The sequence below is a fragment of the Scomber japonicus genome, chromosome 10 (assembly GCF_027409825.1).
Source record: "Scomber japonicus isolate fScoJap1 chromosome 10, fScoJap1.pri, whole genome shotgun sequence".
In the NCBI taxonomy this organism is placed as follows: Eukaryota; Metazoa; Chordata; class Actinopteri; order Scombriformes; family Scombridae; genus Scomber; species Scomber japonicus.
In genome coordinates this window covers 3686749-3699402 of record NC_070587.1, presented here as the reverse complement: position 1 = coordinate 3699402, position 12654 = coordinate 3686749, and the positions used below count along the sequence as shown (strand labels likewise).

At 37.3% G+C, this 12654-nt stretch overlaps 1 protein-coding gene across 1 annotated transcript in view; it reads right to left on the bottom strand.

Moving 5' to 3' along the window:
- Positions 1 to 9271, bottom strand: part of si:dkey-199f5.8 (beta-1,4-galactosyltransferase 3) — a 32137-nt gene extending 22866 nt beyond the window's left edge. Inside the window, exon 1 of the mRNA XM_053326387.1 lies at positions 9131 to 9271. The gene's annotated coding sequence lies outside the window, so the exon portion shown is untranslated. The remainder of the gene's footprint in view (positions 1 to 9130) is intronic.
- Positions 9272 to 12654: the final 3383 nt, after the last annotated feature.

Genomic DNA, 12654 nt, shown 5'->3' with positions numbered 1-12654 from the left:
TTCAAATGAGTGAATCCTGTTGGAGGAAGAGATATTTCTCATGCAACTAGTAAAGCATCACCTTTTATGGCCCGCAATACTGAAACTCTTTCATTTATGACTTTAAGGGGTCTGTGGGAACTCTGTTTATTGGACAAAACGGCATGCATGTAGCTCATTTTCACTGTTTGAGTGTTTGAATCCACTTCAAGTCCTGTCTGGAGCCCATGGAGTCAATGGGAATGTGTACCAGTACAGGATCCACTATTTAGTCTATAGAGGAGCAGTTTGTCAGTATGTACGCACTGTTGAGGGCAACACAGGTGGAGGGGTAACTAATGATTTCATTTGAATAATGCTCAATTAACCCTTTAGTCATATGTTCCATAAAAATGTCCAAAAAAGGTGAAAAATGTTGCTCACTGCTTCCTAAAAAGACTGATTTCAAAAGTCCTCTTCAGTCTGTAACTCAAAGATGTTCAGTTTACTATCACAGGAGATAAAATAAACCAAATATTCACATTTAAGATGCTGTCATCACAAACTTTCGGGCACTTTCTCTTTAAAAAATGACTCAAAATGGAGTACCCTGGTAGCCAAGTGGTTACAGTGCATGCCATATATCGCAATGTCCCTGGTTTGGATTCGGCAAGGGACGTTTGTTGCATGTCAAACCAACTTCTCCTTCTCCCCGTGTTTCCTGTCAGCCTCTCTGCCACTAACTTACTAATAAAAAGGCAAAAATACCCCCATGAAAAATAGAAGGACTAATTTTTGCAGCTCTAAAAAACAACTGATTGGTTAGTTAGTTTTAATTACTTCTAACCTCAAAAGAATTCCATAATCCACAGACAAAGCTAAAAGTTTTACCTCATTATAATTTCAGCATATAAACTCTGACAGCTACCAGGCAGCAAACATACAGACTGAAAAAACTACGTAACGTTATTCATCAGGTAGGCGAAGACGTTCACTCACCACGAGTCGATTCAATCTGAGCTGGTAATTTTTCTAGGCCTTTTTTTTCTCTCTTTTTTTTTGGGGGGGGGGGTTTATTTGAAACAGATGTGTAAAAGCTACAGCTGGTCTCAGTTTTATGGAAAATGAAGTCAGAAAATGCGATTCTTAAGACAAATAGCAAAGGAAGAGGAAGAAAGCAGAGATGGCAAGCAAAGAAAGAAGAAGACTAGTTGAATCTGCACCAAGCAGGATATAATTAAAAAAAAATGAAAAAGGGAAACAGCCCCAAACTCGATCTACGCCCATTTCCTTCCTAGTTTAAACCTGAATGATATCGAGCATTTCAAATCGCAGTAGATGACTCTGTCTGTTGTGTGTTTGGTGTATGTGTATGTGTGTTATTTTAGTATAAAAAGTGTTGTTAAAACAATAAAAAGGAAATGTTAAAATGTTTGTTTTTTTTAATAGTATGTTTTTTATGCTTCCAAATCTGTTTTTTATGTAAAGCACATTGAGTAGCCCTTTGGTATGAAATGCACTATATAAATAAATGTACTAATAAATTAATTGCAGTATTCACATAACATTATTTTGGTCAAATGCAGCAGATTTTGGGAGACCTGGTAGTCTTATATACCACGAAACTCTGCAGGGTCCACGGTTTGATTCCCAGCTGGGGGGACCTGTGCTGCATGTCGTCGTCCTTCTCTCTCTCTATCCTACCATCTTTCCTGTCTTTACACTGTCTGTCAATTAAACTGACACACACACACACACACACACACACACACACACACACACACACACACACACACACACACACACGCACACGCACCAGAATCCTCGTAATGACCACTGATCAGGGCTTGGTTCTCCCTCAGTAACACATCACTGATAAGATCTCCGTATGTGGGCTGCTGCTGTATGGGTTTGTTGTGACCTCAGACGACATGAAGACGCCATTGGGGCTTGTTCAGAAACACGCTGTGCATCCTGTTGGCCTCAGGGCAGAGCCGCGGGTACAAAGTCTTGCATCAAACACGATATATATTTCCCTCTCTGGAGGTTTAGCCTTGGCCTCGGTGTACTTTTTCACTGGCAGACGTTCTGCTGCTATGACCGGCACAGTGTGTCTCGGCAATAAAAACGTGCTGTTGAACAAACATTAAACACATTAACAATGTGGAAAACAATAGCTAGGGCTACTGTTGTTTACCTCTATATGACAAGGAAAAGCAGTAAATCCTAATATTTAAGGAAGTCTAAATGAAACACTGACACTGTTTACAAATTCACTTGACTACAGAGATTATTGAGTTTCATTTCACACAGCAATAAAAAGCAGCTGATAACAGAAACGCGTTATCATTTCCTTATTCTTAGGAGCAAAGGTGAAGATTAGGAATCCACACCTCACCCTCTAGACAACATAGTTAACCCTTAAATACTGTTCAGAGTCATTTGAGAGCTAGAAAAACACCATATACATATTTATTTTAGCCTGATTTTTCTGAATGTGAACCGCAGTATAGAAAAATTGAAACAAGATGCATAATTTTACTTCATTTTAGTGCAGCTAATAAGTTTGACCTGTGTTTATTAAAATAAATAATAATAAAAAAAAAATCAGCATTCAAACGTGTTGTATTCGTCATATTGTATAAAATGTTCTGGATTGTAAAATAGTGATTGGGAATGTCTTCTGTTTCCGCATTATAAAGGAGAATACACTGCTCACTGTCTCACAGCTGTAAGGGTTAAATACCTGACAATGGTTTTGACGTTTAAAAAGGAACAAAGTGGGAACACCAAAGACAAGGACACTATAGTTGTAAACCTGTCCAGTGAGTCAGTCCAGTTTTTTTGGCAGGACACGGAGGCATCTATTATTATATGTGGGACCTATGGAGGGTTAGGGTTATCCTTCAATGTGCTTATTGAAATAGGCTATATAATTTAGCCTGGAATAAGTTACACGTTTTATTTTAGAGTTGGCTTGTTGTATTTTAGCATTGTGAGGCAAATTGGTCCGTTTGAACAGGAGATGTGCAGCGGCTATAAATAAATAAATTTGCATACATAAAAAATACCTGACACAGAAAAACAGAGTAGCACGGGACATTTCATCAAACTAATGAATGTATTATGGAGCATGCATGATGGGCTTCATGTGACAGCTCTTTATATTGTTGTGATCTTTTCCTCCTTCAGGTAGGGCCAGTCAGGTGGGAGTCCCTCCTGATGACATGTTGCTCATCCCGGACCCCCGCCTGTGTTGACGCGGTCAGTGTGTGTAAAATAATGTTAATTCATCTGAGGCACTAATTTAAAAGTTTCCTTGATACGTGACTCTTGGTTAGTGTTAAACTACTAAGGATTTTTTTTTTTATTAAATCACGTGCTCTTGCCTTGATGACATCATCCAGTCTAAACACCCCCCCCCCCCCCCCCCACACACACACACACACACACACACAGAAAAAAACATGAACTGAACCGAACTGTGGATTTTGTGAACTGTTTCACCCCTAGAATTTGTTATTTCCCGTTAATTCCCCATATATTCCTACCCATGGAAAGTTTCAGGAAATTTCCCACACCTTTGCAACCTTATTGTGATTGTCTTTTGTTAGAGTACAGCTTCATAAAGGATTAATCAAACATTTATTAATGACTGATTGGGAATTCATGAATCGGTATTCATGAATCGGTATAGAGACTAATGAACATGTAAGGGTTAATACTACAACACAGTAGAGACACTTTTCTCGGAGGGAGGGGGGACAAATGTGTCCAGAGGACTGCAAACACCTCTGACACAACAGACTCTAGATAACAGAGAACGTAAAGCAGTAGTTTTCTCTCGAGCGTCGACCAACTACGCAAGTGCCGGGCCAATTAAATAATGTGTGCATAGGCCCGGAGAAAAAGGAGGTGTCTGCACAACAACACGTGCCAGCGTCCTCGTCATGGCAACCCATCCCGAGCCCTGGCCATTCATTTCATTTCGGGTGCAGCTGGTACACGTCTCTAAGGCTGTTCCCTCAAGTCCCAACTCTCCGCTGGGACAGACTGCTGAGGAGGAGGACAGGGGCTCGTACAGTTTCCATAGAGCAGCTTGCATCTCCCTGCTATACCCAACCCACCGGGGACTGTCCAAACTTAGCGATAAGAACCATGGAGACGAGGAACACCCCCCCCCCCCCCCACCCCCCAGGGTGGCTGTAAATCCCACAACAAAAAACTGGAGCAACAAGCTAGAGAAGAAAGGAGAGTAAACACTGCAAGTCATGACATGTAACGTGAAGTCTAAATCTGAGACCCCATTGACTATTTCACAGCTGTTGTTTTTCTTTTACTCTGAAATTTGAAGACGTTTCCTAAAGGGGCACCAAAATGAAACTACTTTTAAATGGTATACTTTTGGATAGGTGCTAAAATGTTTGTCCCTTGAGGCTGTACTGGGTCAAATTTAATCTTTAACAAGGCTTATTGTTAAATTAATAGTTTTAATAATATCGTAATGACGATGATTTCTTTTTATGGTGTAGCAGCGACAACCGTTCTAGTTAATGTTTATTGTTCATTTCAAGCTTGCGACATTATTCTTCACTGTACCTAAATATAAATAGTGTGACAATACTCTGGGTCTAACTGTATAAAGCATTTGATGAAGCATTTAGCGTGGGTGCTCAGGTCTGTCAGGGGAAGAAGAAAGAAGATTAGTCATGCAGATATGATGTTGAAGCAGGTACACTAGGAGCCAGCATTATTACTTATATAAATGTCACCATTTTACTTACATTTTACAATGTCAGTATTTTGGGTAAACTATTACTTCAGTTCAGTATTTATGTTTTTTTACACTTTAAAATCTGTGCAGTAACTCAGGTATATTATCATTGTTATTCTTATACATAATGTTATTATTTTACAATATTTTTTCAACTATTACTTGTTTTATTGCTTGTCTACCTACTTATTGTTCTTTATTCTTTCTATTGATGCTTTTTATATTTGTGCTGTCCACTGATGTAAATGTCCCCACTGTCAGACTAATAAAGGAATATTTTATCTTTAAAAAGGCATCACTTTAGGTTTGATTACCATGTGACATTGTGACACTAATCTTTTTTTTTTTAATACTATTAATAATTATTGTTCAAAAAACCTCGACCAATGACAAAGAATTAATCTGTTGCATAAAAGTGTAAGATGATAATGATTAATAATTAACTTTATCATGATGCTGGGTGATAAAACAATCTTGGTACAGGATCGTAATAAAAGCCTGACCGATATATCAGTCAGCCGATATTGACCGATCACAGATACATCGGTATCAGTGTATATGTTGTCCGATATGTGTAGTTATAATATAGGCAGCATTTTATGTACATTTGATCCTTTTTCTTAATTTGAATGTAATATACAAGTACATGTTTCTTTATGGGGTTTTTTTGTTTGTAGTTATAGTTATTTATTAAATTCCCAGTGAAGTTTACTCTGATGTCATGTTATACAAAGCTTACTGTTAAACTGTAAATGTCATGCCTTCATTACATATCTTTGTCACAAGTGTTTCATAACTAGATAATTGCCAAAAGAAAGTGTTTATATAGATATTCTATAATTATCAGCTACTTTATCAATATCAGAATTTATTTACTCTTTAATATCGGTATCAGCATCGGCCCCAAAAATTCAATATCAGTCAGGCCCTATTATGTTGAAAACGATAATCAATGATAAACTTCAGACATTTCTTACTTGATTATGGATTGATCACACGGCACAAATAAACGTGACAATAGCCAGTCAGTTAGCGGTTTTTGGCTTGCACCCATATCCTACCTCAAAGTCTTTTTCAAACTACCGGTGAAGAACGTCGTTATCTTCTGGACAAGATGAAAAAAAAACGAGTGGAACCAAAAGGAGCACGATGATAAGCAGTATGATGATAACGCAGCACCTTCAGATTAGCCGAAACGTCAGATCCCACAATCTCACATTGCAACACTCCACATTTTAAAGATGTGAAAACTCCCTCTGTTCCACTCAACAGCTGACAACGACATCACGCATTGACGACAATTAGTCGGCGCCTGAACTCTTGCTGTTGAGTAAACTATTTTATGTTTGTCATTTAGGGAGTGGTGACTGAGTGAATAAGGGAGTGTCAGACACAGACTGAGTAATCAAAGTAGTAACCAAAAGCTGCTGACCTAATTACATTATTTTTAAATCGGTTACGGCTCTCAAATGTAAAAAAAAAATAAAACAAAAAAGAAACTGGACTGACTCACCGGACTCTGGACAACTACTGTCCTTTTCTTGGGTGTTCCCACTTTGTTCCTTTTAAACAGTCCAGAACGTTTTATACAATATGACGAATACAACGCGTTTGAATGCTGATTTTATTTGAATAAACACAGGTCAAACTTGTACATTTGCATATATAAAATGTGCATCAGCTGCACTAAAATTAAATAAAACTAAACTTGTTTTTTTTTACGGCTAATATGGGGTCACTCACTGCGCATCTAGACCCTACCTCAATTGATTTAGCTTTGATTCAACAAATGTATTTTTTTTTTAAAAAAGTTATTAAAAGTTATGAACTCTAAACTAACATCTTCAAACTGTTGTTAATTAAGCCTCACCAGAGTGTACAGAGATTTTATTTTATCTATGAAGTAACGTTGATCAGTCTGGTCAGAGCTAACCTGTACAACCAGCTGCTGTGACGGAGGACAAAGACTTGAATGAGCTGAGGACATTTATATTCATTTGATAAAGTTAAACGTAAAGTAGGCTTTGCTGTTGACTTCCTGACTTACTTTAAAAAAGAAATAGAAAGTCAGAGAGAGAGCAGCGGTCCAGTGAGAGTGAATAGAATAGAGGGAGTGAGATGACCGCTGAATGACAGGAATAACACTGTTTTCTGATTATTTAATGTAAGCCCATAAACACAGTCGCACCAGCTCACTGTGAACCGCTGCTTCCATAACCAATCCTGCGGAACTGTTGTCCTTGCAACATATTCAGGCTACATCACATAATATTACATGATAAAATGAGTATTTATTGTGTTATTAATGAGTTTATACATTTATTTAGTGTATTTCCTGCTGGACACAGTCACAATTTGCATTGCATTTGCATCGCACGTTTTTTTCTGCGTACCTGATACAAACATTTTAAAATTTAAACATTTTAAATATGCATTGTATTTCAGGAAAAGTCACATTAAAATAAATGTTTATAGGGTGTTTTTAAAACTCTCACATGTAAAACAGAGTGAAATTTGACCCTGAACAGTATGTAAGGCTTAAGGCTGATAAAGCATGTTTGAAAGTGTTTATTTGACTTACTTTTATGTCAATAAACTACCTAAAGTAGTTTAACTAATGAAGTCTCTGTTGTGATAAGTATTGACATTGTGATCAAATGTGTTGCCACATCACCCAGCCCTACTTAATCATGCTTAAAAAACAAACAAAAAAAACAGCATTAATATCACCAAGACAGAGGTATTACTGCAACAACTGTCTTTACCTCAACATCTCGCAACAAGTTGCAAATGTTTATGGAAGGCGGGGAACCATTTACGTTGGCGGTAAACAGTGACAAGAAAAGCAGAAGACGTCAGAGGTAGAGATTATTCACTGAGTTGCTTTAAGGAGAGTTGGAGCCTCGGCAACTAAAGCATTTCTGATAAAGACACACAAAAGCTAAGTAGGGATGTCTTCGTGAGGCTTTATCACCCTGACCGTACTGTGATAAAGATAACATCCCGTCAGCCAGCACATAAAGCCAACAAACAAACTGAAAACACATTTTTTTGCCAACTGATATCAAAACACATATCTCTTCCTTTCTTTGTTCATATTGCTCTGTTAGCTACTAAGACTTTTGTTGTGATTTTATAAATAAGGATTGGTTGATTGATTTGACTGATTGACTGATTTCACAGGAAAAGATGCAACAATGTAAAAAATACTGAGTTTCTGACATATGTGGCATATCATGATGTAGGTAGATAAATAAGCAATTAACACAGGGACACATGATTAAAAGTAGGAAAAAAGTCATTTTCATTTCACCAGGTCTTGACATTTTGAGTCATGCTCATAACATACTTTACAAATATGGAGTCAATCAATCTGACAGATGAGAGGGGGAGGGGGTGGCCACGCAGAGCCTTTTGTTCTGCTGAAGAGGACATTCATGGACATAAGGAGGGGAAGAATAAAGACTATCGACCAGTTTCGACTAGAAGTCAAGCGATTTTTTTAAGCCAGAAAGTAGGCCAATTGCCCAATACTTCCGTATTTTTTTAACACTGCTTGACCAAGGTGCCAATTCAACCCCTTCATGTGCGACCTTAACCTAACTTTCCTCTTCACAAACCCAGAATCCTTTTTTTTTTGTAAAAAAAACTATTTCCTTCCTGACGTCTTTGTGGGGTTTTTTAGCAGTGACACAGAAACTAGGTTAAGAGGACGGTAAAAAAAAAAAAAAAAAAACTTTCAGCTTCTCTGTTTAAGTAGCGATAAGTTTTTAATAAGCATAATTTAAGGGAGTAACGTTTGCTTAACTTAGACTGAGCTTGCGCAAATACTAAAATAACTAAACTAGCTCAGACAGTTAACTTGAAAACGAGCGAATAAAGCACACAGTTAAAAGTTAAATAAAACTATGATTTGTCCTTGCTCTCTCCGCTGTGTATCCATATTGTTTTATTTATTTATTATTTATAAGTGGAACTCTTAGCTGGTAACTAATGGTAACCAACTCTTTCTTCGCTCGTTCCACTGTGTATCGACATTGATTTTATTTTATTTTTTTAAAGTGGAACTCTCAACTGGTAACTAACGGTGACCAACAGTTGTGTAAGTTATGTGACGTAAACCTGTTTGCCCAAAGGCGAGAGGTAATCAAACACACACTTTTAATCCCGTAGACACAGCAGAGAAGACTGTTAGCGAGTCAACTCTGATACAATACAATTGATCCTCTCCAGCTGTGATGGGAAAAGCCAAGCCGAGCCGAGCCAAGCCGAGTCGACCGGGCTAGCCGCTGACGTTAGCTAACTAGCAAGCTAACAGCAGCCAGCCACGCAAACCAGCACGCTGTTTCACTGAGGTTCAACAGCAAATATAACATAATATGACAGCTTTAATCTTACCAGAAACGTCTGTGTATATCCTCCTGCTGGTTAATTAGTTGCTAAGCGCCGATATTCCTCTTAGAACACCCTCCCTCCTCCGTATTTCCGTTATGTTTTGAACTTGATGCTGCGTTCGATGGACGTTGAGCTGTGCGGGAGTCACACACACACCGACTGAGCTTCTGCGTTCGATGTGTGTGTGTTCAAGCAAAAGCACTTCTCCTCCCCCTTCACTGAAAGAAAAAAAAAAAAACCCAAAATGACACGATGTGCCCATGTGTACACAAAGTCCCACTTCACCTCATAAGAGAAACCAGCAGTAAGTTAGTGGAGAGTATTTAATGAGGTATAATGGTAACAATAGTGATCAGTTTAATGTCATTTGTAGTAGAATTGCCACATTTAATGAGGTGTAAGTGCACAATGTTAGGCCTGTGTACTTTTTTTTTAATTAAACGATTTACGTGTATTTGTTTTTTTAAATGTTAAACACGCCACCAACACTATAAATAATGAAGTCTCCACAGAGGATGAGGAAATGAAGGATAATAAGGAAGTCAGACAAGGAGAGGCTTGAGAACTTTCACTCGAGTCAAGTGGCGAAATTAAGGACTTTAATTTGGATGTATCAGCTGTTCAGACCTACCTGAAGACCAGAAACTTAAATCAATCAATCAATCAATCAAGGTTTATTTGTATAGCACTTTTCATACACAAAGTAACAAACAAACATAAACATAACTCTCATAAATCTGCAGTGAGGAAACGCCAGAGGTAGGATAAAAATGTAGAAATTAAGAATACCCACATAAAATAAAAGGTAGTCTAATAAAAGATTAATAACAATGTTATCTAAAGGAAATAATCAAATAAAGTTACTATAGAATAAAGTGAGTAAAATATAAAGTAAAAGACAGATAAATAAATAAAGTTCAATTGATAGCCAGATTAAAAGGGTATCAATGCTGCTGGTCTTCAGGAAGGCTGATCCAGAGAAGAGGACCATAGTAACTTAAAGGATAGATTCAGAATTTTTAAAACAGATTGCCCAAACTAACATTGAAAGATAGTTTACTCTTGGTCATATCGGCTATTAATACATCACCTTCAAATGTGCTTTTAATGTAAATGATGGGGGCCAATATATCTACACAACTTGTACAGGCAGTCACATTAGTCCGAGTTGGTCATATCAAACTCTAAATCTAAAAAGACTGATGTTGAAAGTTATCGACTTGATTTGATTCATGTGGACATCTGAAGCTTCATATTCAGTTCAGATCAACTTTTAAATACATCTGCATATGGCTCCAATTACTTCCATTTTAAGCGCATTATGGGGGGGATTTTCCAATGGTTGGTATGAATAGATGGAATGATTATGGTGAGAAAAAACCTGTTTCAGTTTTCATTTGGGCACCTGACTGTTAAAGAAGGATTTAAAAAACTGAGAATCCCTCATTTAAGGGCAAAAGGTCAAACAATTTTGATATGGTAAAATCTTAAAAAGTGAAAAATGACACATACCATGTGTATTTTATAATACCCATAACCCAGAGTGAAGAAAATCAGATTTACAGGATAGGATAAAGTTAGGATTTAAAACCTTTTCATCTGTTCAAAGCTTATAACAAACCAGAGAAGGGGAAGAAAGAGGGATTACTATCAGTGCAGGTTAATCCATCAATAAATCCAGCTCTCTAAAGAGATTTACTGTATATATATATATATAAATAATATATATTATATATATATGTGTATAGTATATAACTGTAGTTAAGGCCTTGCAGTTCACATGTATTTATAAATCCACCGTGATGAACCTGATATGACTTATCTGGCGTAATTATTTAAATAAAGTCTCATATTCTAGAACTGGAATAAAATTAAAAGAAAGCAAAAAAAATATGCATCTAATTAATGCAGGAAATTACTTCACAGTCAAGGTAAGAAAGGATTATTTCACCTGACTTGTCACCATGTACTTACAGGAACATGGTTGTTTCAAAAGTAACTACCCGTTCTGAAGTTTTAAGATTTAAGAAAAGATAACCAACATCTATATAAAATACTTGAATATATAAAGAAAATATCACTAAATTCTGTCGTAGCCAGTACATTTTATATAATCTTGTAATTTTTGTAATCAGAGTGAGCAGGTCCTTCAGCTATCAACACAATGCCCGATCATCCACCTCTGTACCAATTATTTCATCTCAGGCCTTCTATGGCTCAACCTAATGCGGATGCTTTGGTGTCAGCCTTGTGGCATACACTCTTTCCTGGACAATACTTTGGAGAAAACCACAGGCTGGATCATGTCTTTGCCAGGATGTCCCACATACCAGAACTGGCAACCCTGGATATGTGTCCCTACTATTTTGACCATGTCACTTACCATCTTCCTACCAGAGACAAAGTGAAACACATGTGGGTACCTCTACTTTGATTTCAACCCAATGTCTACAATCTCAAGAGTTATATTCATATTCAAGAGCTCTAAAACTTTCATAGCACAGACCCACAGACTGGTGTGATTATTTCATCTACATTGTGGTTAGCAATGCAGTACTGTGAAAATGAGTCTTAAATGTCACAATTTTGACTTGAAATAGACCTCAGGTGTTCAGTTTGGTAACATCTCAATCTGCCTACTAAGGATGATGTTTGCTGCTTGTTGTGCATTCAGTTCACTGATACTGCTGCTTCAATGCTTAAATAAGTGATCTTCCCCCCACTTGTGGCCTACAGGGAGAGATGCAACCTCAGGCTGCACTGGTTTGACACATGGGCAAACCTAAGACAAGAACAAGAGCGAGCTAATGAGAGGCACAAGAGAAGTCTTTTAAGAGCTAACCAAGAACCCCAGCACAGCAGTGGCATCAATTTGACTCGACTTTGTCAACTCCAAGATCCAAACACTGGCAGGAGTTTATCCACCAGACAGTACATTTATCTGATGTACGGCCACCGCTGCTGACTGCCAACCTCCGAAGTTTTTCCAATTACACATTTTTTCTATCAACACATTTTGTTCCTTTTCTGCTGTTTTACCTATTATATGGATGACACTATAAGTCACCCTAATACCCATTTTATTGCCTCAAATTTTTGGGATACAGAGTCTGAAACATCATTTAAAAAGAATGTGTTGCTGACAGGAAACTCAGTAGTGTGGATAAAGTCCAGCCAATGCAACCCTGGTGGCTACAACACATGACTTACTGACAATGATCACAAGTAGAGCTGCTGCTAAAAATTCTTATTGTTGATTTGAGTTAATAATTTGGTACTAAGCTGATACGTCCAAAACCCCAAAGATATTTAATGATAGGCTAAAACAACAAGGCAATGTTTACATTTGATTAGTATAGAAAAACTGAAAACACTAATCTGTCAATTGATTAATCATTGGGGCTATAATTACAACATTCATCAGATGACAGGAAATGTAGCAATACTAGTTTTGTAAGTAAGTTAACCATCTTTAATTAAGAAGCATACTGTATTTTCAAGGCAGACAAAGAATCACCATCATATAC